This window comes from Episyrphus balteatus, chromosome 1, assembly GCF_945859705.1.
Source record: "Episyrphus balteatus chromosome 1, idEpiBalt1.1, whole genome shotgun sequence".
Classification (NCBI taxonomy): Eukaryota; Metazoa; Arthropoda; class Insecta; order Diptera; family Syrphidae; genus Episyrphus; species Episyrphus balteatus.
This window is the reverse complement of record NC_079134.1, coordinates 95,609,869-95,636,210: the sequence shown is the minus strand read 5'-3', so window position 1 is coordinate 95,636,210 and position 26,342 is coordinate 95,609,869. Positions and strand designations below refer to the sequence as shown.

The following is a 26,342-nucleotide window of genomic DNA, read 5'->3' as shown; positions in this document are numbered from 1 at the left end:
ACCCGCATGTATACGTTACTTTTGATACTAGTACCCGTATCAATAATATCGTTACTCGTTACTTTCGTATATTTCGTATGCTTCGTGTGTTTCGTATGTTTCGCATGTTTCGTATGTTTCGTTACTTTCGTTATTTTCGCATGCTTCGTACTTTTCGTATATTTCATGTATTTTATACGTTTCGTATGTTTGGTATTTTAAGTATGTTTCGTACGTTGGTATATGAGTGAAAAAAAAATTTTTTTTGAAAAAAACCAAAAACAATTTGTATAACCTAAGCTACATTTTAAAGCCATAAACATTAATTTAAGTTGCGGCGTTCTCATGTTATAAGAGTTTGAAGGAAGCTATACTGATTTTTTTTCGATTTTTTTTAATCAAACGTGGAAACTTTTTTTTATTTTTTTCTATTTTTTCGACAAAACTTTGGTAATTTTTTGTTTATATCCGTTCCGTAATCTTATCACAATTCTTTAGAGACCTTTATTTCAAAAGAACATCGCGCAGATCTCGGAATATTAGCACTTCAATACAACCATGTCCAACAATTTTTCATTTTTTTTTCTATTTACAGTGATTTTCAAACCTCGTTTTCTCGGCTTTTTTTTTTTAAGTTGAAAATTTTGCTATGAATATTAAAAAAAATTTTCAAAAACCAAAACACTTTTGTACATTCTTAAGCTACATTTCAAGACCATTAACAAAAAGGTCATGAACACATTGGTTTAGGCATGGGTATATTTCGGCCACATAGAGAAAATACTAAAACGTCTCTTTTAATACTTCTGTATAAATTATTATCGATAACTCAACTATACCTTAACACTACTGTTTTTATCGAGACAAAAGTAAACTCCAGATAATTATCTGGAGTTAGCATTCCGACTACGGTAATGATATCAATACGAGATGCTAAATGCGCCAAATTGAGTGTATCACTTCGTTTCGTATCTCATATATCGGATGATTTAGTATTGAAATTGGAATGGGGTCGTTACTCGTATGTTTCGTATCTCGTATGTTTCGTTACTTCAGTACCCAGTAACGAAACATGGGAGTAACGATACTGTTTAGAAAGTAACGTTTCGTTACTCGTTACTGAAGCAAATACCCGCATTTTAGTAACGAATACATACGATTTGCTATAGCTCTACTCTATATGCATTTCGCATACAGTCGTCGGCATAATTATTTTGACTAATTTACAATTCTCGATCTGATAAGAATAATTTCTTACGGTTAAACTTTTTATAGGTAAAGTTAATGGTTATTTATTAAGTATGTTATGGTGAATCTCATGGTGGTCAAAGTAAGTCATATGAGTGAAATTTGGCTTTCAGACAGCGTTTTTTGTATTACAAGTGCTATTTTTTGAGCGGCATAAGTATTTTGACCAGCATTCTTTTTCAATTTTGGTAAGGTAAAGTAACACCTTTTGCTTATTTTAAGCATGTATTCAACTGCTGAACATGTTTAGGCTCAGATTCATAAAAAAAATTGGAAAAATTTCGCAAATAAACATTGAAATCGGGGCATTTATTGTTACAAGTTAAAATACCCGTTACCTGTTAAACAAATCAATGGAGAACTGATTTGTTTGCGTCAAATAATGTCTTAGCTAATAAAGAAACACAAGAGTACGAGTACTGAGTAGAATCAGCCATGAATCGGTACAAAATAAAAAATTACACAAAAAAAAGACAATTTTTTTTTTGCGTAGCTCACTTTGAATCCCAGATTGAACCCTTATATCATGGAGCTGGAAATGAAATCTGTGGGGAAGAATTCCTCATCAGAAAGCAAAGATTCCCAGGAGACTTAGGAAACACAATTTTGGGACTTATTCAGCAAGAAAAGCACTAGTTAACTTCTTGAAAGCATGTTAAAAACTATGAAATTCGCAAAAAAGCACGTTGGTAAGCCTAATTTTTTCTGGATCAAGGTTTAATGAACCGATGAAATTGTTTTTGCACTCCATAAATCACCAAGAGTGAATTTTGTTCGGATGCGGTCTAGAAAACTTTGTTCAAGAAAAAAAAATCTTACCAACATGCTTTTTTGCGAATTTCATAGTTTTTAACATGCTTTCAAGAAGTTAACTAGTGCTTTTCTTGCTGAATAAGTCCCAAAATTGTGTTTCCTAAGTCTCCTGGGAATCTTTGCTTTCTGATGAGGAATTCTTCCCTAGAGATTTCATTTCCAGCTCCATGATATAAGGGTTCAATCTGGGATTCAAAGTGAGCTACGCAAAAAAAAAATTGTCTTTTTTTTGTGTAATTTTTTATTTTGTACCGATTCATGGCTGATTCTACTCAGTACTCGTACTCTTGTGTTTCTTTATTAGCTAAGACATTATTTGACGCAAACAAATCAGTTCTCCATTGATTTGTTTAACAGGTAACGGGTATTTTAACTTGTAACAATAAATGCCCCGATTTCAATGTTTATTTGCGAAATTTTTCCAATTTTTTTTATGAATCTGAGCCTAAACATGTTCAGCAGTTGAATACATGCTTAAAATAAGCAAAAGGTGTTACTTTACCTTACCAAAATTGAAAAAGAATGCTGGTCAAAATACTTATGCCGCTCAAAAAATAGCACTTGTAATACAAAAAACGCTGTCTGAAAGCCAAATTTCACTCATATGACTTACTTTGACCACCATGAGATTCACCATAACATACTTAATAAATAACCATTAACTTTACCTATAAAAAGTTTAACCGTAAGAAATTATTCTTATCAGATCGAGAATTGTAAATTAGTCAAAATAATTATGCCGACGACTGTATGTTCACTTGAACTTTTTAATTGAGGTAAGAGAAGTTTATTGAATGTCCTGTTATAGCTTTACCTACCTGATTGGACAAATCAAATATTTGTCCAGTTGTGTACTTGGTGTTTGTGAGCAGCCCAGAGCTTCCAAGAGTATTAAACCAATATTTGATCCACAAAGAATCAAAGAGCTTCCTAGATTAGACTTGAAGTTACGTACCTCAAGTGGATAGTACTGCTTGCAGTGAACACCGAAATCTTCAATTTTATTCAATGGAATCGTTTGGTATTCAGATGGTTCTTCATTTGGTGGCTTATAGCCTTAAGGATATGTCCGGAAGCACCTAGATAAACTTTGCCAGCCGAAACTGTTCTAACTGGAACAACGACAATGGCAACGAATCGAATGGTTCATGGAAATTTTGATTTAGCTTTTAAGTGGACACATCAATGCCAGACAACCAGCAGCCATAGCCAGGATGACTGTGATACCATTCGATGGCATTCTCAAGACGACCAACTTTTTTGGCCGAATCGATATAAGCCGACATGTATGCGTATGCCTGGGATTGTGCATTGACACGAGTTTCGGTTCCTTCGACAGGTAATGCAAATGCATCCTAATTATGTAATTATGAAATTTTCATGGAATTGTTTTTTGTTTGACGTTTGACAATTCCAATCTGTCTAGTCAGCTGATTTCGGAACATTTAACACGCAGTGCTGCCAAGTTTTTAGGTTAAGCCCCGATTCGTTTTTTTTGTCCAGTTAAGACCGGTGGTAATAAAAAACACACCTACTGTCTTGCTTTTGCAACGAAGTATAAAGTATTCTTTGTGGGGGTGTAGGATACAATATGTATTTTTTATTACCACCGGTCTTAACTGGACAAAAAAAATGAGTCGGGGCATAACCTGAAATCTTGGCAGCACTATGTGTATATTGAATGTTCCGAAAACAGCAGACACAACACAAATTTAGAGTTGTCATATTTTTCGCTTTCACGTTTTTCTTGTATTTTTCGTGTATGTTTTACAAAGATATACAAGAATGAATGCTAGCAAAAATAGTTTAATACATTTTATCATTCCAAACGTCAGTTTTCACGTTTGTAAGTAAATTCTAAACAATTTATGAAATAGTTAGTTTGGTAGCACCGATTTAAAACTGTTCAAAAAGTTAAGCCCAGAGAAATTTCCGGGCTAAACAGCTGAGCCAGAGGGACTAAAGTGTTGTTGCATTTAACATGTAAAAGAGTTGAGATGACGTTGAACGTGAGAGATGTATGGCGAAGAAAGGCCACTAATACACTCAAGCTCATTTACATGAAGTCTGAGTTCGTCATTCGGGGACACCCAGTCTTAAGGTGACACCTTTTTCTCCGTGGTCATAATTATGTTTCGTAGTTTTTGTTATTATTTCTGTTTAAAGTGAATATTCCTACAAGAAAATACAATAGGTGTGTTTTTTATTACAACTGGTCTTAACTGGACAAAAAAAACGCAGTCGGGGCTAAGCAATTTACATTTTAAATACAACAACACTTTAGCCCCTTGGGCTTAGTTGTTTAGCCCGGAGATTTCTCTGGGCTTAACTTTTTGAACAGTTTTAAATCTGTGCTACCAATTTTTTTTGTAAAACATACATGAAAATAAAGGAAAATCTCGAAAGCGAAAAATATGACAACTCTAAATATTTGTTGTGTCTTGTGTTTTCGGAACATTCAATATACAGTGCTGCCAAGATTTCAGGTTAAGCCCCGATGCGTTTTTTTTGTCCAGTTAAGCTCGGCGGTAATAAAAAAACACACTTAATATAAACCTACAGTACCTTACCATATTCTTAGGCCCAAGCGAAAAAATACAATTTTTTGCTTCATTCTACTGAATTTTGATAGTTTTTGTCGAAATCTCTTAAACTTTTCTTTGTCTCATTTACTTACACTTATCATATAGATACGGATTGACTTAAAAAAAAAGTTAACGAACTCATAATTTTGCATAATTTGTGTTTTTTGTCTCCAAGTTGTATAATACTCTTTATTTGTTTTAATAAAATAGAATAAACAATTACACAATTATTTTTATATAAATACTATCTAACCACCACCCGCTTCGCTGAGTGTACTTTTGAAAAGAATTGAACCTGTTTGAAAATAAATTAAATCCGAAAAAGGAGAACTTGTTTATTGTAATCGGGATGGGAACGGGTTCGGCATCCCGATTTTCATAATCCTGTTTTTTTTAAATACTGCCATTAAAATCCGGTTTTTTTTAATACTGTTTTCTTAAAATGCACGACTGGGTCACAGGAAACTTGCTCTTAGAGTTCAAGTTGCTTAAATTTTTTAGACTTTTTATATAGAAATTTGGAAAATGTAGGTACTTACTATATGGGTACAAAAAAAATAAAATTAATTTTCTAAAAAAATTAAATAAAATCTTAAATCTTAATAGCTTATATGGCTTATATTTAAATTATATAAATGCTTTGTCATAAAAAGTTTCGTTGAAATCTAATAAGCGGTTTTGGAGATAATCGAATTTGAAAAAAAAACGGTTCTATGGCAGGTACCGTTAATAATGATTTAAACTTTTTTTTTTTTTTCAATAAAAGATAGACCTTGTCTTAAAACTATCATTTGAATTTTTTAAACAAAATCGTTGGAGCCGTTTTCGAGCAATTTCAACTTTACAAAAATCGGTATATGACAAGTACTGTTATTTCTTGTCCAAAAAAATTAAATCCAAAAACCCCTCTGGAGAGTCCCCAAAAAATGCTTAATCGGTCCATCCGTTCAGGCTGTAGCTCCTTATACAGACAGACTGACAGACTGACAGACTGACAGACTGACAGACTGACAGACTGACAGACTGACAGACTGACAGACTGACAGACTGACAGACTGACAGACTGACAGACTGACAGACTGACAGACTGACAGACTGACAGACTGACAGACTGACAGACTGACAGACTGACAGACTGACAGACTGACAGACTGACAGACTGACAGACTGACAGACTGACAGACTGACAGACTGACAGACTGACAGACTGACAGACTGACAGACTGACAGACTGACAGACTGACAGACTGACAGACTGACAGACTGACAGACTGACAGACTGACAGACTGACAGACTGACAGACTGACAGACTGACAGACTGACAGACTGACAGACTGACAGACTGACAGACTGACAGACTGACAGACTGACAGACTGACAGACTGACAGACTGACAGACTGACAGACTGACAGACTGACAGACTGACAGACTGACAGACTGACAGACTGACAGACTGACAGACTGACAGACTGACAGACTGACAGACTGACAGACTGACAGACTGACAGACTGACAGACTGACAGACTGACAGACTGACAGACTGACGGACTGACAGACTGACGGACTGACAGACTGACAGACTGACAGACTGACAGACTGACAGACTGACAGACTGACAGACTGACAGACTGACAGACTGACAGACTGACAGACTGACAGACTGACAGACTGACAGACTGACAGACTGACAGACTGACAGACTGACAGACTGACAGACTGACAGACTGACAGACTGACAGACTGACCGACTGACAGACTGACAGACTTACAGACTGACAGACTGACAGACTGACAGACTGACAGAATGACAGACTGACAGACTGACAGACTGACAGACTGACAGACTGACAGACTGACAGACTGACAGACTGACAGACTGACGGACTGACAGACTGACGGACTGACAGACTGACAGACTGACAGACTGACAGACTGACAGACTGACAGACTGACAGACTGACAGACTGACAGACTGACTGACTGACTGACTGACTGACTGACTGACTGACTGACTGACTGACTGACTGACTGACTGACTGACTGACTGACTGACTGACTGACTGACTGACTGACTGACTGACTGACTGACTGACTGACTGACTGACAGACTGACAGACTGACAGACTGACAGACTGACAGACTGACAGACTGACAGACTGACAGACTGACAGACTGACAGACTGACAGACTGACAGACTGACAGACTGACAGACTGACAGACTGACAGACTGACAGACTGACAGACTGACAGACTGACAGACTGACAGACTGACAGACTGACAGACTGACAGACTGACAGACTGACAGACTGACAGACTGACAGACTGACAGACTGACAGACTGACAGACTGACAGACTGACAGACATTATTTGGTAGGTATAACATGAAAAATTTGTATGGGAGGTACACATTCTAAGCGATATATAAGAAAACAAAAAAAAAAAACAATTTCAGAGTTCCATAAAAATCATCGGTACCAAATTTGAAGAAAATCCGTCCACCCGTTTAGGCTTTGGGAATGTGTACAGATAGACGCACAGACGGACGGGCGGAATTGCGATACCCACATTTCCAGACTTCTCCATCATCGTCGTAATGTTGGTTTTGATTAAAACCTCCAAATTTTTTTCGACGCGAAACCAATCCTTGCCTTTAGAGCAAGTAAAAAGAGTTAGCGGTTATATATTTACAGATTTATGTCAGCTTCTGTGTACTATATGTAGTTTTCATAAAATTTAATTTTACAATGTTGACTACTTGACCATACATTAGCTTTATTAATATAGTTGAAATAGAATGTAAGGTCTAATTGTCAAAATTGTAAAAAAATGTACGAATATTTAAAAAAATATTTACCTACCACATTTTCCAAAGAATTTTTTTTCAATGCAATTTTTTTTATTTGCAATACAAATTTTATTTCCAATGCATTTTTTTTTTTCAATTTTCTTACAATTGAGGAACTGATAGTTAATTTAAGTGTACAATATTGAGTAGCAGTTATGAATTGGAATTTGCGGTATAAACGGGGTTTTAAAAAGCTGGCTTTCCAGAGACGGGATTTTGCTTAAACAGGATTATTATAAGCGCGATTTAAATAAAAAAACAGGACTTTAAAAACGGGATTTTAAAATTTTTTTTCGGGATTTTAGAAAACGGGATATTGAAAATCGGGATTCCAATACGCTCCCGTTGTAGTGAACATTAACCAATTTATTTAAATGCTTTTTGATATACAACGCTTTTTGTTTTGATATCTCTTGCACTAAGGGAAAAGCCACCATAAAACATCGTGAAATCAATGAAAACCACATTGATTTAACTATTATTCGCAATGATGTTGTGTTGAAGATGAACATTTTAAAATCAACGTGGAAAAAAGGTAAGTTTCATACGATTTTTTGTTCCCTGGAAATAAATTTCGAGGGAGATTCAGGATCGCACAATAAATTCCGTGGGAAACAAAATTCCCCGGGAGATTCACGATAGGGCCTAAAGACGTTTCTACTTCAATTTATTTTTTCCCTCAGTGTGTATATACACGCGAACAGCCAACATATAAAGTTGAAAAATGAGAAAAAAACAGAAAAATCAATATGAACCATGGTATAAAAAGACAAGGTATGATCATTAGAACCGCCATCTTACAAAATGGGGTAATAAGGTTTTGACGTTTGGCATTTGGCAAAGTCAAAAGCAACAACAATTTCCAAGACAAATTTGTTTACAACAACAATTTCAATGGGCTGGGCTGTCAAAACCTTAAGTAGCCATAAGTTTTGACAGTTCTCGATACTGAGTTTTTTCTAATGATCATACCTTCTCTTTTTATACCATGAATATGAACCACATATTTTTAAAGATTCAAAACTGAAGACGCTTTAAATGAAATGGGAAATCTGACGGAATCATTCGAATTCGAGGAATCAAAACTTCTTCGCCTTTGAATTTTTAACACAAAATGGTAGCAGTTTTAAATCCTTAAAAATATGTGGTAGGTATTGATTTAGAGAATCCCGTTTTTTCTCAATCACAGCATACTGATAAAAAAATCTACGACATAAAAAAATCTGATTTAGTTCATTTCTGTGAACCATTAACCTGTACGCATAAAAATTTATTGCAAAATAGTTACGGTAAAAACACTATACTCACTTTGCTTTTTTGAAAATCCCTTTGAGTTGAGCGATTCTCGGAAATCACTTTTCTTTCAAAGTCTCACTTCAAAAGAAAACTCTTTTTATCTTGAAACCCTGTCTAAGTTATTTTTTGCACTACTTACTACGATAAGTTCCTTTGAATATAGTTAAAAATTATTTATTTTACTCAAAATCAGGCTTGAAACGATAATCATTATTTTGAAAGCCTGTCTTAATAAATTTGCTTACAAATTAAGCTTAGTTAAAATTTTTAAAAAGCGACAGTGTTTCTTCTGTCGTACAAATTGACAGCTATTTTTGATACAAACCATCTTCTTATTTACCTTTCAAACAAAAAAAAATTACCAAAATCGGACCAGCCAAACGCGAGTTTATCGGCCACACACACTTAACGAACTCTCTTTTTATATAAGATTTATTTATTTTAAGTTTTATTTTAAAATTTTCAACTCTTTTATATTTTTTTTTGTAACGACGACGCGTTTCGGAGCTGCTACTCCATCTTCAGGTCGAATACTTTTTCCAAAAAAAAAAAGAAAAAGTATTTGACCTGAAGATGGAGTAGCAGCTCCGAAACGCGTAGTCGTTACAAAAATATAAAAAAGTTGTAAATTTTTAAAATAAAACTTAAAATAAATAAATATTTTTATAAAAATAATTGTGTATTTAATTATTCTATTTTATTAAAACAAATAAATCATAATTTTGATTAAAATAACGTGCAAAAGGGAATAAGCTCCAAAAGAAAGTTTCTATGGAATTCATGATCGGAAAATTTCCAGACGGATCCAATACTTAAATTTTTGTTTCGAAGAATACCGTGAGATTATTAAATGCCAAAAGCCCCATCTTGCATAAATATAGAAGCTCTGATCGTCTGGTTATAACGTAATGTTCTTAAATTTGGGCCAGTATTTTCTTTCGTAGAAGACCAGATTCCAACTTTTTTTAAGTGAATTCGTACCTACATGATACATATGTATGTGTAAGTAAATGAGACAAAAAAAATATAAGATATTTAAGAATTCAGCAACATGAAAAATTGTACTTTTTTCGCTTGGGTCTAAAATATGGCAAGGTACTGTAGTTTTTACTATTTTTATTTTTTCACCAAAAACTCATAAATTTGATTATTGGCCTATACAATACTCCACCTGTCGACATTATTTTTCTCAAATTTCCCCCCCTCCTTAATCAGCAATTCTCAGTTTCTTTTCTCTCTTAATCTTAAATAAGATCACCCAAAATAAAATTACACTGACAACACCAGTGAATTTATTTAAAAAATAAAAAAACATTGCATAAAATAAGGAGTATTTTCTATCAAAAAAGTGAAAAACTAATTGACCTCAATTCTCTACAGAGCACGTAAGAGCATCCAATTTTTTTTGGATTGGTTTAAGGAATATATAAACTGACTCATAAGTTTCAATTCTCCGCAGAATAACGGGGTATACTAAAACAAAATCATTAAAAACAATAACTTAACAAAAATAACAAGTTTTTATATACTTGTTCTAAGCCCGAATTGAAATAGAAAACAGAATCTAATATTTCCAAAACTTTATTAATATTGATAATATCTATATAACTGAAGAAGAATTATCCATTTAAATTTTTTTAGATTTCTGTCACAATACTTATCGGATATTGAATGACACTTTCCTTCAAGCAAGAAAATGGAGTTCAGAAAAGACACTCCGCCCTCCCACCGAGAAAAACGGGGTTGCACTCACACTCGCAACTTTTTCTGCATGAACACAAAGTCGAAGGAGAAATCGTGATGAAAAAACCAATACATATAATTTCCATATTAATTTGAGCCGCCTTCGGACCTGTTTCTGAGGACTCAGCTCCGCCTGAGGCGGAGCGGATTCGGGCCGAGGTCGGACTTGTTTGCTTGAAGGGTTACCATAGTACCTCGCAATGAAATAAACATATATGCGGGCGAAAACCCATTACGTTTTGTAGAGCTTGTTACACCGATTAGAAAACGGTATTTAAAAATTCCGTAACACCTCAAAAATTAGAACTTAGGGCCAAAAAACGGTTTTTTAGATTTCCATCCTTTGCAAAAAATTAAGCTTCGTCAAATTTCCACCAATTTAAGATTTCTTGACTGTTTTAGGAAGAAAACATTTAGGCCCAATTTATTGACTCTATTAAACTTAAATCCCCATTAGAAAAGGGAATTTTAAAATTAAAAATCAAATCCATTTAATTCAGTCTATTTTAAGGATTTTTTGAAGTTTGGCATCATTAACTAATTGAGCATTAAATTTAAGGGCCAATTTATTGAGCCTTCATTAAATTTTGAAATTTATCGTTTTAGGACCAGTTGTACGAACGTGGTTCAGCCTCGGATCAGGAATTTAACTCGCCGATTTCGGCGGATTAGCAGTGGATCAACTTTGGTGCAAGGATGGATTTAGCTATTTCAACCCACAGTACACATAAAAAGGTAATATATTCCGAACTGACATTGGTCGCTAGATTGTCAAAACATGACACTTTGGCGACCAATGTCAGCTACCGAATTCTTAATTGTTTAAAATACCGACGAAAAACGCACAAAAACCGATAAACCACGCACACCACTAATTTTTAAACAATTATTTACTATTTTCCGCGATGAAACACGAAGAAAATTTGTTATTTTTCAATTTATAATATTTTTAAATAACATTTTATAAATTAAAACAAAAACAAATTCCCTGTTTACTGCGATTGAAATATAAAAATTAAAGGCCGACCTGACAGATTGGTGCCTATTTTTGACAAACAAATTTTGACAGCGTTCGGAATATATTACCTTATTATGTGTACTGTGATTTCAACCTATATGGACTTAGAACCAGTGCTAAAAATCAATTTTGCCACCGAATTCCGAAGATAAAAGTTGCTGAACCACGTATTAAATATTTGTACAACTGGCACTTAGTTAACAGCGTTGTTAAACTATTGACGCCTTGAAGTATACGTCATTAAAAAATCATTTAATTCACTCTACTTAAGTTAAAGTCATTACTTTTAATGGAAACTTTAAATTTAAAACTCCATTAAAAATATCCTAGGGATTTTTTTAGTTTTTGAAAAATAAAAATGTCAAAAGCAAACATTTGTCAAATCAAATGTTTTTAAGTTTGAAGATTTGAAGGAAGGAAAAACAATACAAAAAAAATAAGAGCTTTGGTCCGTAAGTATTTTGGAACCGTAAAACGCCAGGCGAAAGCACACAGACGAGAGTTACGATATACCATCAGTGGTAACCAAAGCTGTTACAATTGCAATTTGTAGAAGATTATCTAGTTTCTGGTAGATCTATTACATGGTATAAAAAGACAAGGTATGATCATTAGAGCCGCCATCTTACAAAATGGGGTAGTAAGGTTTTGACGTTTGACATTTGGCAAAGTCAAAAGCAACAACAATTTCCAAGACAAATTTGTTTACAACAACAATTTCAATGGGCTGGGATGTCAAAACCTTAAGTAGCCATAAGTTTTGACAGTTCTCGATGCTGAGTTTTTTCTAATGATCATACCTTCTCTTTTTATACCATGGATCTATTACTATGCTTCTTCTGCGCTCAGCGAAGTAAATGAGAAAAATCTTAAAGTGTTGTCTATTTAACCCCCATACGTCATACCCATAGAAAAAAAATTTCTGACGAGCCGTAGTCATTTTTAATTGTAACTTATTTATGGAATAAATACTTATGAATAAATATCTATGTCGCTACAAAAATATTCTATTCTGGACTGTTATATATACATAATTTTTGTTTGAATGATTTCTTAGCTTATTTCACGAACAAATTTTGTTCAAATAAAATAATAATGAACTAATAATTGAAATGACATTTGACGCTAACGGAGACTGAATAAATAGAAATCCTTTTTTAAACCTCCATTTGCTCTAAAAATCCCTCTTAAAAGGTTGAATTCGTCTTTTTAACTAAAAGGACTTTTAAATTTAATGCTCAATTACTTAATGATCTCAAACTTTAAAAAAATCTTTAACAGAGACTGAATTAAACGAATTTTGTTTTTAAATTTAAAATTCCCTTTTTTAATGGCGATTTAAGTTTAATGAAGAGTCAATAAATTGGGCCTAAAAGTCGTTTTAGTTAAAACACCAAATTCGACCTTTTAAGAGGGATTTTTAGAGCAAATGGAGGTTTTAAAAAGGATTTCTATTTATTCAGTCTCTGTTAGCGTCAAATTTAATTTCATTTATTATTTTATTAAACAAAGTTTCAGTGTCAGTTAACAATTAAAAATGAATAAAACATACATGAATATGGAAAAATGGGTTGGTGAAAATGTGTTCAATCAATTTCATAATACCAACGTTTGGTAAATACTAAATGGTAGTATTGGCTTACAGAACAAGTCGTTTTTGTTTTGGTCACTACTGGCATTTCTCTCTCTCAAAGCAGAGTGAATTAAATGAATTTTTAATGATGGAAACTTAAAGACGTCAATAGATTAACAAAGCTGTTAACTAAAACGACAAATTTCAAAATTTAATGGAGGCTCGGTAAATTGGCCCTTAGACCTTTTCAATAATGTATAAAATATTTAGTTTCGTGTAAAGCCTACTGGTACGCTGCTCGCGCTAAATTTTAGCTCCCATACAAATTATCGAAAATTTTTAGCCGAGATAAAATGGATCCCATACAAGTTATCGATAACTTGTATGGGAATTTTATCTCAGCTAAAATTTAGCGCTAGCAGCGTACCAGGCTTAACCAAACAAAGCAAAACTATAAAAAAAAAAATACTTCGTTTGGTTTGGAAATAAATATTATTTTAGAGTTTATTTTTTTGGTGCAATCAAATTAAATGTCTTATACATTATTGTAAAGGTCTAAATGTGTTCATTCGAAAATGTTGAAAATTTGACAAAGCTAGATTTTTTGCAATGGATGAAAGTCTAAAAAAAACCATTTTTTGGTCCTAGGTTCTAATTTTTGAGGTGTTACGGAATTTTTAAATTCCGTTTTGTAATCGGTATAACAAGCTCTACAAAACGTAATGGGTTTTCGCCCGCGTATATGTTTAATGTCACACAATTAAATCGTACCATTGTAAAAAAGAGATATTTCTTATGATTTGCACTAAAATTTTCATTCAGATAATGAAAGCTTATAAAATTTCGAATCGAATATAAGAAATATGGTTTTCTTACATACTCCAGAAGTTAATAAAATATGCAATTGTTTATAACAAAGCCAATTATTTATAAATAATTTGTTGTTTTTTTGAAACTTCTTTTTAATAAATTGTTGTGTGTACAATTAGTAATATATGTACTAAATTTCATTAGTTTCTATTGTTTCACTACTGAGATACAGTCACTCAAAAAGACGTACAAAATTGCATTTGCTTATAACTTTTAACAAAATTGAAATTTTTCAAAAATACTTTGGAATATTATTTTTAACATATAAATCTTCCTATATATGCAAAAAAAGTATCAAATTCGAGAAGTCGGTTTTAGGTGACTCACTTGAGAAAATTTGACTCAATATGATTTGAGGAATTTTTTAACGCCCGTAAGTGGTAGGCTCATTTTACGATATTGGGCCACTTAATATTTTACCTAGGAGGATGTAAGTTAACACAGGCCAATGCACTTCATCAGCATCAGGTTCGTATCGAGAGGGGGGTGTAGCGGGGTGTCTCACCCCACCACGATTTTCCGAGTCGGCAAATCAGTCGGCAAAAAAATTACCGCGAAATCATTTTTTGTACGTACCTACATAAGTGTAAAAATCTGGCTAAATCTTGTCGTACGAGGTACAGTACGGTTCACATGGTAAGACACACCAATTTTCTTTTACATAAATTTAATTTTTTTTGTGTTTGTGCAAGAATAACCAAAAAAATTGTATTTATTACAATGGTTATTTAGTTATAAATAGAAAAACAAAAAGAAATAGTGGGTGAGTGGAAGTTAACGGTGCTTTTTACTCCTTCTTGTCTCTGATGTAAGAAAAAAGGCAGTTTTTTTTGGTTCACCTGATTAGACGCACACCTTAAATTAGTTAGTTCGTCGAGATCTATTGCGCTGATTTGATTAAATTTGGAAGATTTACCATCACTTCACCATTCAAGAAGAGCAGGAGTAATGGTTTTGGGAGCCATTTAATATTACATTCGATTTGGTTTTCGTTTCAAACCGCTTTTTTTCAAACGACGTTTTTAAAGACTATTTTTAAGTTTTATTTTAATCTAGGATGTTCAGCATTCAAAAAAGTTTACGTTGATGTTCTTGCCGTTACCCCAGCTTTTTCTTTAGTTTTGCTCGGGGATAGAGCTGTTTTCGACGCTTTTTTCATAAGTTTTTTTTTTCTGAGGTGTTAAAGCCTCTATTGTTCCTCCCTTGAAGTGTTTTTCATAGGAGGCACTATTTTTAAAATAATTCCTCTCGAAATGGTCACTTTATCCTGTTCTTTTGGCAATGGTGCTTATGGAAAAACCTTTCTAGTCCAACGCGTTATTTTTCCCTTATTCTTTCGCACAGATTTTGAAATAACTTCTTGATGCTTAATCTTCCAAATTTAATCAAATCAGCGCAATATATCTCACCAAACTAACTAATTTAAGGTGTGCGTCTAATCATGTGAACCAAAAAAAACTGCCCTTTTTCTTACATCAGAGACAAGAAGGAGTAAAAAGTACCGTTAACTTCCACTCACCCACTATTTCTTTTTGTTTTTCTATTTAGAACTAAATAACCATTCTAATAAATATAATTTGTTTGGTTATTCTTGCACAAACACAAAAAAAATGAAATTTATGAAATCGAAAATTGGTGCATCTAACTAAGTGAACCGCACTGTACGATTTGCATATTCGGCAAATTAGTCGGCAAGTTGGTCGCGAAATCATTTTTTATGTACATAGGTGTATGTATTTAAAATTTGGCTTGAGCCACAACCATAATTGGCGGATGGAGTCGGAAGCTACGTCAATTGTTGTTGTTTTCTTTGTATTTTCGACAAGTTTTCATCCGTGGAGTGCGGTTGCGAGCGCTGTTCCCCTCCGCTTCCATCCGACGATCCGACAATTATAGTTCTGGCTTTGCTCGTGCCCCATACCAGGTGAGATTTGCCGAGTTGGCAAATTAATCGCCAAATAATTTTTTTTAGCGTACGTAGGTGTATTTAACATCTGGTTAGCCTTAGCTCGTGTCATGTCTTGTAATCACATTGGAATTTTATCCTTTTTCTTTAGCATTTTGATAGAATAGAACCTATAAATACGTTAAATTAAGTAAAGAATTCTGAAAATTAAATTACCATATAAACCCTGAAAAGTATATTGGATTTTGATTTTATCAGTTCTTTGTATTTTTGCAAAAATGTCATGTTCAAAGTAAAAAATTTAATAGAAAACCTAGAAGTGGAAAATTTTTACGTTTTTGATGCTTCATTGTTGGTACAATAGAATTATTTCTACTAATAAACGATGATGAAACTCAAATAAATGCATTGATAAAAAGTTCGTCTTCGTTTGCTGAAAAATTATATATTAATCCTGAAAATGATTTTTTGAAACATCATAGAACTCGTCAGTTTCTAAAGAGAATTTTTCATCAATTCTCAATATCAATATCTTCAATATCCTGAAATCGCTTTTGTTTTTAATTTGGAAACATTTTATAGGAAAGAGTTCAAAATGGTTCTTCAAACGTTTACGTCACGCGTAGAAGATAATTTAACCATTTTTGAACCTTTTTTAAGAAATTTTAAAATACTCGCTTCTAAGAGCCAATGCCACAATAGAATAAGTCGGATCTATTGTGGAATTGGATCCTATTTATCTGAATTGCAAATGATTCTTTTTTCTTGCAACGAATGCTCAAATTTCGACGACATTACCAAAGAGGTATTTAAACTAAGAAATGTAAGTCCGTTAACCTTCAAGTTAGTTTACTACCATGTCTACCGCTCCTATGACGTCATCTTCTTGTGAGCGGTCATTTACGGCCATATTATTCACTCTGGATTTAGTTTGGATTGAAGTTAATTTTAAATCCAATCACTTAAATCTGTATATGTTTTATGTTAATTTTTTTGAAATTAATAACTTTAATTTTAAAGACTACAAATGTGCCTAATTTATTTTCTTTTACCAAAAACATTTTTTTGTATTATTAAAGAATATTATACATTGTTTATTTTTTTCTGTTATTAGGTATAGGTTATTATTTTTATAATAAAATGCTTAATCGTGAAAATTATAGTTTCATTTCTTTTCTCAATTACACTGGTCAACAAGGTTTTTGCCACAACAACCAAAATATACTTTTCTAGTAGTTTTTCATGTGCTGATCTCGAATCTAAAGAAGAAAATTGTTATTGGCCTCCGTTTATGAAATATTACCGTTAGAAAATGCCAAAAAAGTAATTTTGGCTGTATTCGAGGTTATGTTTTTATGTGGGGTAGTTGATTATGAATAAATTTGTAACGGTGCCTATAAGAACTGGTTTTATTCTTTCGAAAAATGTATAAATCTTTCCGATATCCCTTTACTGCCCAAGATATTTAAAATTTAAGCAGCGGTCTTTGAATCAGAAACAACACTGGCCAACCAAAATAAACTTTTTTTGCCACAAGAACCAAAATATACTTTTCCGAAGGTTTTTGGGTTGCTGAACTTGAATCCGCAATCAGAAAAATTCTATTAGCCTTCATTCTTGAAATATTTCCGTTATAAAATGCAAAAAAAGGTTTTATTTATAACGGTTATATTTCAAAAACAGAGGCTAATAGAATTTTTTTAATAGAAGATTCGAGTTCAGTACCCCAAAAACCGTCAGAAAAGTATGTTTTGTTTGTTGTGGTAAAAATTCTGTCACCAGTGTCTTAAACTTTAGGTTAAGTTTTGTTTCTCTTTGGCTTATTAACTGAAACTTAAGATATCTCGAACAATAAAAGAGATATCGGAAAAATTTGAACAGTTTTTGAAAGAAGAATATCTGTTCTTATAATCACCTTTACAAATTTCTTTATAATGAAAACTACGTTTTTTAACATTTTATAACGGTAATATTTCAAAAACGGAGGCCAATCAAATTTTTCTGACTTCAGATTCAGCACCCCAAAAAGTACTAGAAGAGTATATTTTGGTTCTTGTGGCAAAAAAAAAGTTAAATTTTGTTGACCAGTGTTATTAAAAAAAAAAAATCGGATGCAGTCGGCAAATTCATAAAATGAGTCGGCATTTCACTGAATATCACCCCCCCCCCCCCCCCCCCCATGGCATGGACCCTCGCTACGCCCCTGATCAGCATAGGCAAATTTGCTGATGACAGCAAGTCGACGATGACGACCACAAAAGGCATTCCATTCGACCCATTGAACTCGTCGTCAACCTGCTGTGCTGCAGCCAGCGGTGTTGGCTAACGCGCGCTGATGCAAAGAAATTCATTTTAGGTATTTGTAAGTAGATATTAGATGTTTATTGTAAGAATTTTGATACGAATAAAAACAAAGCAGTTCGTTTCGTTTACTGGAGCCCAACGGAAATAAAAAAAATATCATATAGATTTTCATCAAAATAATTACGAAAAAAGTGAATCATTAAGTAAATTAGTAGGTAATCGAATCAAATCAGCATGCTGCAAATTTTGTAAGTTAAGTTAGTGTAGTGTTTTAAATTATTTATGAACTAAAAAAAAGTTAATTTTTGTAAGCTACTTAAATTTTATTTGTTAAAGTGTTTGTTTGACTAACAGCATCGATTGATTTTTTGAAAAATATAGAAGCGAAACTTGACATTAACAATAGTATTCTTTACCATAGAAATGGTCAAGAAAAAATAAAGCATACATCGCACAAACAAGTAAATAACTTGGTAATTGAAAAAGATTATGTTCCATCCCATATTTTGAAAAATTTTAATCGTGTTATTGAAAATAATTTTGACGCATTTGCTGACCCAAATAGAGCATTACCCTACAACACAAATGTTAAAGCAAATATTCAGATGACAATCGACGAACCCATTTTCGCTTGTAGTTATCCATACCCAATATCAGCTTCAGAATTTATTAACAAAGAAATTCAAACTCTTTTACGAGATGGCATAATCAGAAAATCAAACTCTCCATACAATTCTCCAGTTAACGTCGTGACTAAAAAGGGCTTCGATATTGACGGAAAACCACGTATGCGTATGGTAATTGATTTTAGGAAAGTTAATGAAAAAACGGTGCCCGATAGGTACCTGATACTTCAGTTTTTTTATCTAATTTAAATCAAATCTGGTTTTCAGCAAATTAAAATGGACGAGAAAGATAAACGAAAAACTGCTTTTAGCGTTAATAACGGTAAATACGAGTTTTGCCGGTTACCATTCGGGTTAAAAAACGCTCCCAGCATTTTCCAAAAAGCAATCGACGACATCCTTCGAGAATATATAGGAAAATGTTGCCACGTTTATTTCGATCATATAATTACACGGTGTTACAAAAATGAGGTTTCAAAATATATGCGGGCGGAGACCTATCAGGTTTTGTAGAGCTAGTCGCACTGATTACGAAACGGTATTTGAAAATCCCCTAACACCCCCAAAATCTGGAGCTACGGGCAAAAAACGGTTTTTTGGACCTTCACTTCTTCTAGTTTATGAGAAAATTGAAAAATAAAAACAAAAAATATTTTGAAACAAGAAAAATCTGATAAAATAATTTTTGAATTTTCTCAAAAACTAGAAGACATAGAAACATATAATTTTCACTGTTCGATAAGGAATCAATTGAGGCAGTTTTCTGTGTGAGTAATTTTTTTACTAAAATTCACAGTCTGGACAAAAATAGTATAAAATGAGTTTAAAAATTTTTTGTTCGCCTATTTTTAACTTTGAAATCGATTATTTCAAAAACTATTGGTTATATTATATTGATTTAAAAATTAAAATCAAATGTACAATTTTGCCTTTCGGAAATGGAATAATTTATTACTGTAAGTGTTGCCGTTGTTTTTTAATAACTTTTTTTAGAAAAATGCCCCTCCCACCTAAACGGGGATATATAGACCCACCTCCCAAAGAAAAAAATGTTTGTATTGAGCTCCTCTACAAAACAAAAGATAACTTGGCGCCCAAGTTATCCTACTACGTGCCGAAACAACGTTTTTGTTCTATACCTAAAAGTTCGAATTTCTGTATCTGGGTTGAAATCGAAACATTTTTTTTTCTAAGCCAATTTTGAAGTGATTTTCATAAAAATACCTCGATTGATTGGGAAATAGATATAGTTTTAGAATATATTTTTGAAATAGCATGTTGTTTTGAAAACATATACTTTAAATTGATGCCGAAGTTAGGCAAATGACGAAAAAAATGGAATTTTTGAACTTTGACAGCTTATAAATTCTAAGTGGTTTAACTGAGTTACATGTTTTATACATTATTTAAAAGGTATATTAATATTTATTTATTATATGGGTAAAAAATTGACGAAACTAGAATTTTTTCAATGGGTGAAGGTCCAAAAAACCGTTTTTTGCCCGTAACTCCAGATTTTGGGGGTGTTAGGGGATTTTCAAATACCGTTTCGTAATCAGTGCGACTAGCTCTACAAAACCTGATAGGTCTCCGACCGCGTATATTTTGAGTGTTACACCGTGTTATTTATTCACCCAACGAACAAACACATTTGAAGGACATAGAAAAAATATTACAGAAACTTGAAAATGCAGGTAGGTATGCGTGTTTCTTCAGAAAAGTCCAAATTTTTTAGAAAAGAAGTTGAATTCTTAGGGTTTGAGGAATATCAAAATGGGATAAAAACATCCCCCGACAAAATCAATGATATTTTAAACTATAGAATGCCCAGAACATTACGATCACTTCGATCTTTTTTAGGGCTATCCGGATACTATAGATGGTTTATAAGAGACTATGCCGTGATAGCAAAACCGCTAACAAAATATCAGGGTGATGAAAATGGGCACATTGGTGCCAAACAGCCCCAAAATGTCAAAATAGATTTAGATGATGAAGCTTTACTTGCATTCGAAACAATCAAAAAATGTTTGCATCTGAAGATCATACGGGTCATATCAAATCTTTAGACGTGATAGACAATGATCTAGAAAAAGTTGGCGGCGGAATTTTGCTAGCTGTTAAAAACAATTATATCTGCACACTCGTTGACGATTTTACTTCTACAGACGCTGAAATAATAGCTATTAAAATAAAATTGGAAACTGGCTACCTATATATAATCTGCACTTATAGGTATACCACCAAGCTCCAATAATAGGTCTGTTTGGGTTCTTTTTGCACAAAAATATGAAACCTGTCAAATTTTAAGGAGTGGGGATGAAATTCTCTCAGAGAAAGAAAAATTGTGTAAAAGTACCCAAACGCTTTTGGCACAAAATTTTCTGCTACTTTTTCTACAACAACAAAAATGTAAACAACACCACCAATTGAAAAAAAAATAAAGAAAGAAAAACTATCAAAACATTTTGTTTTGTTTTACAAACACTTTTTTTTATTCATTTTTTCATAAATCATTTATAAAATAAAGCACTTCTTAACCATTAAAACACAAAAAATAAAAATAAAAAAATAAATAAAAATAAACAAAACACAAAACATAGCCACTCGCCATGTTTGTACTTTGTTTTGTTCATTAAAAAATCTAAACACAAATTTAAAAAAAAGAAATGAATAATATTAAAAACACTTTGTTTTATTTTTGAAATACTTTTTTTTTTATTATTTTGTTCATAAAATATTAATTTGTTTTGAGCATTACACCACTAAAACGAAATAAATAAAAAAAAACAAGAAAAAAATACACGCCGCCATGTTTTTAGTTTGTTTTCTTTATGTTGTGCGACAAGAACAAATAAAGAAAAACAGAGAAAGCACTACCTTTTGACAGGTTTCAGATTTTTGTTCGATGAAATTTTTTGGGCAGAAATTCGCAAGAAGGGGAAATTTTTTTCTCTCTCGCGGCCATCTTTTTTGTGAAAAAATGTACAATTTCAGAGTACCCAAACAGGAATTGGGTTAAAAAAGTTGAAAAAAGTTGAAATATTTCTGTTTTAGGCAGTACCCAAACAGACCTAATAATGTATATGAAAAATATGTTGATTGCATTAAAATTATACACAATTTAATGGAACCAAACGACGAACTTTTGATTGTAGGCGATTTCAACTTCCCAAATTTGAACTGGATACAGCCAGACGATTGCAATATCTTATCTCCATCAAACTTATCATCTTCAAATAAATTTCCCGTCATCGACGGACTTACCTCATGCGGGTTAAATCAATATAATGGAATTCGTAACGCTTTTAATAAAATACTGGATCTTGTTTTCTTTACGGATTCAATAAACTCTGATATAGCTGTAACTCCGGCTAACACTATATTATTAAACGAAGATAGACATCACCCAGCAATAGATATATCTTTGAACATTAACATGTGTAATGTATCCTTAAAATCAAATGTAAAACTTGAGTTCAATTTCAAAAAATGTAATTTTAATCTTCTAGTCAATTTGTTGTGTGATGTAAACTGGAATCAACTGTTTCTTAACTGTAATGTGAATGAGATGTGTTTAAAATTCTATAACTTAATTTTTGAATGCTGTTATAAAACGACGCCTTTACGGAATAACTATATTAAATCTAACAACCCACCATGGTTTGATCATCGCATTAAAAACTTGAAAAATAGAAGAAATAAGGCTTGGCTAACTTTTAGTAACTCCAAGGATGATGAAGATTATAGAATCTATTCTGAACTTAAAAATATGTTTACTGAATATTCGAATACCTTGTATTTAAACTATGTATTGAGGGTTGAGAGTGAATTAAAGCATAATCCAAAAAACTTTTGGAACTTTGTGAGTTCCAAAATAAACACAGACGATTACCCTAACTCTGTGTCATTCAAAAACATAACTAGCCATGACTCCATCGAAATTTCAAATATGTTTGCTAACTTTTTCCAAGATGCTTATTTGGATTGTAATTCTAATGAACCCGTCAATAATTTCGCTCCGCACTTAAATTACTCACATCTTACTTCCATAGATTTTACTATTCAAGAAGATTCAATTGCTCGAAATATATTTGACCTTGAAAATAGTTATAGTCCGGGTCCAGACGGTGTACCGTCATGTGTTTTAAAAAAAATGTGCGTCCCAACTATCTTATCCCTTAGGTATGTTTGTTATTTAATACATCTATAAAATTTTCAGTTTTTCCCATATTGTGGAAAAGTGCTTACATTAGACCAATTTATAAAAAAGGACTAAAAAATGATGTTAGCAACTACCGCCCCATCGCTAAACTATCTGTTATCCCAAAATTGTTTGAGTCTCTTATATGTAATGTCTTATCGTTTAATTGTAAATCTATTATTAGTGACAGTCAACATGGTTTCGTCCAAAATAAGTCTACCGTTACAAACTTGTTTTATTTCACCTCTTTTTGCATTGACTCATTTGAAAAACGGAAGCAGGTAGACTGTGTCTTTACCGATTTCAGTAAGGCTTTTGACAAACTATGTCAGAAAACTTTATTACTAAAACTAAGAGCCTTAGGTTTCAACGAAAATTTTTTAATGTGGGTTGCATCTTATTTAGAAAATAGAAGTTATGCCGTTATTTTCCGTAGTGAATGTTCCAAACAATTTTATGTTAATTCTGGTGTTCCACAAGGAAGCCACTTAGGTCCCTTATTGTTCACTTTATATATAAACGATGTGACCACAATTATTAAAAACTCTTCTCTTCTTATATATGCAGACGATATAAAAATATTTAAAGAAATATCTTCAGTTAGTGACTGTCTACAACTTCAAGAAGATCTACAAAACTTCAGGGAATGGTGCATTACAAACCGCTTATTTTTAAATGTTGAAAAGTGTAAAACAATGAGTTTTACACGCAAAAAGAATTTAGTCTTGTATAATTACATATTTGACTCTTGCTCATTAACTAGACCGTCCGTTTTTTCTGACTTGGAGATTATACTTGACCCAAAACTAACATTCACTTATCACTATGATTATATTATTAATAAGGCTAATCGAATTCTAGGATTCGTCAAACGGTTCTCTCGTGATTTTCATGATCCATACTTTTTAAAACTATTATATGTGTCCTTTGTTCGGCCTATACACGAATATGGATGTGTTGTATGGTCACCATACTATTCAATACATATTGACAGAATAGAAGGTATTCAGAGAAGATTTATACGATTTTCTCTCCGTTTTCTACCATGGTCCCCCGAAATCTTACTACCTCCCTACAATCAAAGAGTTATGCTACTAAATCTCCCTCTACTCTCAAAGCATAGAGAATACTTACAGCTTTGTTACATCATTAAAATAATAAACGGTTCTATAACATCGCCATCAACTTTGGATCGTTTACATTTCAGTTTTAGCCAAGCTAACATAAGAAGACAAATACCTTTATGTCCATCTTTCAGTAGAGTAAATTATGGATTATATAGTCCTCTTAATCAGTTGATTTCAGTATTCAATAAATATTACTTTATGATCTCTTCTGTTAATGATAATTTTAAAAGTATAAAATTCAAACAAATCTTTTTTAATACGAGAATGTAATGTAAATTTAAAATGTACTAGTTTTAAAATATATAATAAGTGTTTAACGTTAGTCCTTAACGCATTAAAATAAATAAGACATTCTTCTTTACTATCCTAACTATAGTAAAACCTTCGAATTGACAACAGATGCCTCTTCAAATGCCTTAGGTGCGGTTTTGTCGCAAGACGGGAGACCTATCCCTATGATTTCGCGAACTTTGTCAAAATCTGAACAAGGCTACGCAACAAACGAACGTGAACTCCTTGCCATCGTTTGGGCTTTAAAAACTTTGCGTCATTACCTGTATGGAACTACTGGCATCCATATATTTACAGACCATCAGCCCCTTACCTTTGCTATATCCGACGAAAACCCTAATACTATGATGAAAAGATGGCGTGCATTTGTTGAAGAATTTTCTCCTAAATTTTTCTATAAACCAGGAAGAGAAAACAAAGTGGCTAATGTCCTCTCGAAGAATATATTAACAATTTAACAGAGTCACAAACGAATAATTCGGTTCATAGTGAGATTTCTTCGGCAAACGCAATTAAAACCACCAAGTACCCAGTAAACCAATTTGAAAACCAATTAATGTACAGGGTGTCCCACAGTCACCGCCCCAAATGAAAACCATGGATTCCTGAGGTCATTTTAAGTCGAAAAACTTAAGAGGTAATTTTCTCGTTTTCGTCCCGTTTTCGAGTTACCACGGTTTTTATGATTTTTGCTGTCTTGTCCTTACACTGGCCTTATCTTTGTCAAACTACGTTTTATTTGAAAGACTTGTTTACAACCAATTAAGAATTTATTAGGGTCAATGTGGGTAAATGTAAACAGGGGTAAATGAAAACATGGCTCATAACAAGCTTCAGTTAAATCGCTTTGAAGCATACATAAGTACAAATCGCGGACGCATGTATGTTTTAACTTATACGTCAAGCTCATTGCTGCCAAGAGAGAATTCATTCGACGTATTTTCCGTGAAAGACAATTTTTTAAAGTGCCAAACAAGTCGTTAGTCTTTCAGAAAAATTAAATATTTTTGCAGATTCAATTAAGTCAGTATAATTTGCAAATACTTTTTAGTTTTTAATTTTGATGTAGATTCTATGTGAAACAAAAAAATTTTAAAATACAGGACATTTATGTCGATTTTCATGTGTTTACATTTACCAGAATATTTTTCATAATGGGTAAACAAACGCGGCTGAAAATAGCTTGCAGTTTGTTGATAAGATAGATGAAAGTGAAATACCAATTGTAAAATTAAAAGAAATAAAAAGAATGTGTTTACATCAACTATCAAATAAAAATCACCAGGTTACGAACTAATTACTGCCCAGGCTATGAAAGAAATGCCTTTGAAAGCCTTCATAAAACTCCAATATATAATAAATGCATGCCTTAAGCAACGGTATGTCCCACACCATTGGAAAATTGCTGAAGTTATTGTCATACCCAAGCAAGGTAAGCCACCTACAGAAGTGACGTCTTACAGACCAATATCGCTTATACTAATTATGACAAAAGTTTTTGAAAAACTGCTTCTGAAGAGACTTAGCAAAATTATAGAAGAAAGAAGGTTAATCCCAAATCATCAGACTGATGACATCAGTTTGGCTTTAGAAATAAACATTCCACGATAGACCAAGTTCATAAAATAACGGATGTAATAGAAAAAGCATTAGAAGAAAAACAAGTATGTTCGGCTATTTTCTTAGATGTTGCTCAAGCTTTTGACAATGTTTGGGATGAGGGACTTGAGTACAAACTGCAAAGGAATCTTCCCAGGCAGAACTATGAAATATTAAAAACGTACATCTCAGACCGATTGTTTAGAATAAGGTACGATCAAGAATATTCGGAATTGAAGAAAATAGAAGCCGGTGTACCACAAGGAAGTGTCCTAGGTCCTACCCTGTACTTACTATACACAAGGGATA

The 26,342-nt window shown here is 32.9% G+C and overlaps 1 protein-coding gene and 1 pseudogene across 1 annotated transcript in view; one reads left to right on the top strand and one right to left on the bottom strand.

The window, feature by feature from the left end:
* Positions 1–1,802: 1,802 nt before the first annotated feature.
* LOC129908816 (COP9 signalosome complex subunit 5-like) lies at positions 1,803–24,721 on the bottom strand (annotated as a pseudogene).
* The window catches only part of LOC129921094 (RNA-binding protein 24-B-like), a 177,904-nt gene continuing 169,974 nt past the window's right edge, over positions 18,413–26,342 (top strand). Inside the window, exon 1 of the mRNA XM_056002762.1 lies at positions 18,413–18,434. The gene's annotated coding sequence lies outside the window, so the exon portion shown is untranslated. The remainder of the gene's footprint in view (positions 18,435–26,342) is intronic.